This window comes from Pygoscelis adeliae, unplaced genomic scaffold (genome assembly GCF_000699105.1).
Source record: "Pygoscelis adeliae isolate BGI_AS28 unplaced genomic scaffold, ASM69910v1 Scaffold59, whole genome shotgun sequence".
NCBI classification, from domain to species: domain Eukaryota; kingdom Metazoa; phylum Chordata; class Aves; order Sphenisciformes; family Spheniscidae; genus Pygoscelis; species Pygoscelis adeliae.
Window position 1 is genome coordinate 1,928,301 of NW_008825565.1, and position 4,684 is coordinate 1,932,984.

Below are 4,684 nucleotides of genomic sequence, written 5' to 3' on the forward strand. Positions count from 1 at the left end.
GTATAGTACTTCTAGTGGGCAGAGAGCCACTGCTGTACGTGTTCATGCCTGAACATACATGGGAAATGATGTGGTGCAGCAAATGCTGCTGCATGTGCATCTCTTTGGGTCCCATGCAGCACCGGAGCCAAAAGGTTTTCCCAGGTGACCCTAGTTGGAGATGGACAAGTTTGATTGCCTTCATTCAGGCACACACGTGATGATGAGAATATGCAGTGCTTTAGCGGTGCCGGCAGCAGGATAACTTGCACAGCAGGCAGACATGTCGTTGTCAATAACTAGTGCTGATCTGATCTCTGAGATTACTCTCCCAAGCTGCTCATCACAAGCTATTCATCAAGTCTCTTGCCAGCCGATGTTCCTGCCCCTTCAGGTCTGCTGATGCAGTTCTCCACCTTCTCCACAGAGTTTTGCCAAAATGATCCAGATTAAGAAAATCCACCTTTTCAAAGCATTTAATGTAGCCTGGGCAACTTCTTCACCCAGTTCAGCTGCCGGTAAAGCAATGTGTCTGACACACTGAAGACATTCTCATGGCCTGTTGGCCTCAAGTATTGGTTTTTTTGTTAAAAGTCTGAAGATATCATCCATCCCTAGTAACCTTCCCTTTCCTGTATGAAAGCCTTTCAGAAAAGGTCCCTAGCCAAAAAGCTGTGCTGAAATGCTGCACTCTCTCTTGCACTGACCCACCACAAGATTCAACTTCAGACATTTGCATTTCACTAGCAACAGCAGGTAGGGAACCAAGTTGTGCTTCAGCCCCTGTTGAAAACAATACCGAGGACTAGCCTTTGACACTTGAAATATAAATTAAATTGGAGTCAGGCAAAGTCTTTGTGTGGATTTTTCACCAAAGATCGGACCCTTTTTTCACCGCACCTGCTGCCTGCCTGGCCCCTGTCTGCACTGTGCATGGAGAGAAGCCAAGGATGCCGCTTCCAGCAGGATGTCCCCTAAGCTGATTGCAAACAGAGGGTGAAGCCTTCTGCCAGGAAGCACATGGGATGGCAGCGAGAGCTTGCAGGGCCGGTGGCTACATTAGGTACGTTTGTAAAAGAGGTGGGACTTTCTGTTCCACCATCAGTTTGGGAAGGAGCAACTTGCATGCCAGCTCCCTGCTGTGGCTGCGGCTGCAGGACTGCTAGGCTGGGCCCTGCAGTCGGGCACGCCATGGCTCAGCTTCGGTAAACAGCCCCAAAGACACCGGCTTTGTTCAGCTCATGTATACAAATAAATCGTAAGAAAGGACTGACAGTCTTGCCAAGAAAAAGAAAACTCATGTATAATGATACCATAGTTATCTTTAAAAGGGGAGGTAGCTTGCACATTACACTTGAAGCTCGAGTGGCTCGAGCCACTGCCTTATTTTGAATTGACATGGTCCCTGCGTTTTTCTGTTCAGCCGACAAATCTGTAAACAGGCAAACTGGGTTTTCAGCAAGAGCATTTCTGTGGATATCTGATGTTTGTGATAAAGTTATACAGTTGTTATTAGTAAGCTGTTGTTGTTATGTACATTTTATGTATCTAAAGTTGCCATGAGAGAAGAGCCAGCTTTTAAAAATAAAGAGCTTTAATGGCAGCCGTGCTTCCAGAGCTGCTGCTCCATGTCAGCAGCAGGATTACCATTTGCCCTTATTATTTCAACTAAAAAACTAGGAAGGTCACATTTAAACCAATAGCTGTTATTTCCCTCTGTCAACAGGGTGTATTTAGTTAAAATTTCAGCGACCAACCTTTCCTATGCAGCAGCTGCGGCTTAAAATGCAAAACTGTGGTGGTTTCTTGAAGCAAGCAAGGCAGCTGTGCGGTGTCCCTGAGGGCACGCCGTGTCAGCTCAGCAGGAGTTTGTATGGTCCAGGGTCTGCAGCTGGGGCGCGGGTGTCCCTGTCGCCTCCTCCCTCTGGTTATCACAGAGCCAGTGGGTCTCCCTGGGCTCTCCTGCTGCCTTTCGTGGTGCCGGCACCCGTCCCCGTGCTGTGTGACTGCCAGCGGCTGTGTCACCTGCAGAAGGACACATGATGCCACTAAGTCTATGTAACACAAAACTGGAGGGATGAATTCAGCGCAAACATAAACAAACCCATTTTGTAGGAGCGCGTGAGTGGAGTGGACACGTGGTTGCTGCCACAAGGACAACGGCTGTGTCCCTGTGTTTGTAAAAGCCTGTTTTACCACACCGGGATCAACAGAGGAGCAGGTGGCTGCATAACTTCACAGGGCACTGCCCAGTGCTGGACAAGCCCAGGGATAAGATGCTATATGGACTGTGGGTATCGCTTTCTGGCCAGGGCCCCGAGCTGCCTTTGCCCTGGCACAAGGGACATCAGCGTTTGGCCCCGCATTGTTGTTAATCAAGGCATGGTATTTCTGTTTAATAAAAGATCTGCCTCAGTTAATCAGCCTGCTCACAGTATGCTTTAGGTCAGTCACTGCCAACATAGTAAGTTTCCTATTTAATATTCTGAGCTACGATGTAAAAAAAGATAGGTTAAAAAGAAGGTAATTAATGTTTAGGGCAAGAACTATTTACACCCACCAGACTGGCAGTGGGGAAGGAGTTTCATAAGCAAGGGGAAGTGAAATTTGAATGGTTTCAGTGAAACGTGTACGTCTGAGAGTTCACCTGCACAAGGGAGAGTCCTTGGAGCAGAGACATCGAACCAAAGGGCTCGCAAGCCTGGCTCCTGGTGGGCTGGCAGCCGTTAGCATCCATTTAACGTGGCACTGAAAAATCAAGCAGGCTTTACCTTTTTCTGAGAAGAAAAGAAGCCAATCTTGTTTCAGTCCTGATAATTAGTCATTTAAAACTTAGTTGTCTCCAAAGCACAACCTTTCTTATTAGGAATTAATATTTTTCTCTCTTTTATGAATCTTTCTTTGTCATCGAGATCAGGTGTACCTTCCTCCTCAGAGACTAGAAATCAAGCACTTATATTTCACAAGACACTACATTTTACTGTTGCTTAAACTTTTGCCTCTTCTAGCATTAATCACACTTGGTGGATGTACTGAAATCAGTCTGGCTTTATTAAGCCCACTAAACCCACAGTATTAGCTCATGCCCTGTGTACACCTACAACACATGATAGCAAGTTTTCGCAACCAGTTTACTGTAGGCTAAAAAAATGCACCAGTAGGATTGAACACGTTGGAAATAGGTAATTTTGAAAACAATTTTCTTGATAGTGATTCCTTTTTGGCATGAATAGGTTAGGTTGTGCTGGCAGCCCATTTTGTAAGGCAGTAACAACAGGAGAGAGGTCTCAAACCAGACATGCCTGCATTTTTTTTCTCATCAAGGTAGATGATATCTGAACTTGGTGAAGATGTTGATTGTGTCATGTGGCAATGAATGTTGTTAAGTGTATATTTAGCTGCATCAGGTAGGACTACATGGGCTCTATAGTTGTCTTAGGTAGTATATACTTATGAAACCCAGCTCTATGGAACTGCACAGAAAAAAATCAAACACATTTGATCATGAATCTTGATTCCCAATAAATCACATAGGGATAAAATGCATTTTAGGTTCACAAAGAATTTTTAATTATTCACTATCACAAACCATGTATGGTAGTGATTGCAGCAAAGGTGGTCATCAGCACTTAGCAGCAGCTTCAAGTACAACTTCCAATACTAGAAATCGTTCTGCTGGTGCAGTGCAAAGTGCTGGAGAACATGCCAGTTCCTGGACAGCCACCGAATTACCAGCTGGTTTCTGGTGGGCAGGGGAGGCTTTGCTCCATCTCTCCTCTCTCCACAGTCCTGGTGCCCGTCTGTAGCTTTCTAGACTATAGCCCCAGCGACTGAGCCCTGCAGATGACAGAATACAGAGACTTTTGTTTTGTAAGTTGACCTAAAACTGATGGTAATGACTCATTTCTAAACTTACCCAAACCTGGGGTGATAAGTAATTCACTTGCCAACAGGTGGCCCCTGTAAAGGTAATGATTATTCCCCAGTAAAGTGTTTGTTTAACAAGCTTTGCTTTCATTCAGGGAAAGGTGAAGTCACATTTTTAGGAACAAATTGTCAAGTGAGAAATGAAAATGTTTTTCTCTACCTTAATTTTTTTTAATTATGTCAAATAATTCCCAGGAATAAAATGAAGATGTCTAACTGTGGCACATTAAAAAGGGCGAACATTTGAATCTGAGGGAAACATGTTTATCAACAACATTTTAAAGCAAGAAGCTATCAAAACTGATGCACTTCCATGAAAGACCTGGCTTCAAAGAAATTATGTTTTCTAAAGTATTGCCTGGGCATCAGCATCACTATTACTGCCCTCCATCTTCTCTGCCTCCCCCTCTGCTCTCCATATTTTTAAATGAAAATGGCTCAGAGGCGTCAGTGTGTAACACCCATGGCCCAAACACACCTGCAGGATCAGGCCCTACCACAGACCGAGGCTCAGAGGTCTGGTTTCCCAATCCCAAACGCATTTAGGAGCTGAACAAGGCACAGTGGTGTTTGCCCTGGCTGGTGCAGAGGCATCTCTGGATACAGACCAGCATAATTCTTGGCAGCTCAGGAGCTTTACCGAAAAAAATCTGAGGTGCTAAGGTTGCTAGGATTTAAACGGGTTTTGTGGACCATACAAATCAGACTTAGGTCCCTAAATTTTGCGCCCATATTTCTGTGGACTTGGGCCTACTGTACTAGTGAAAGACCTGCCTGC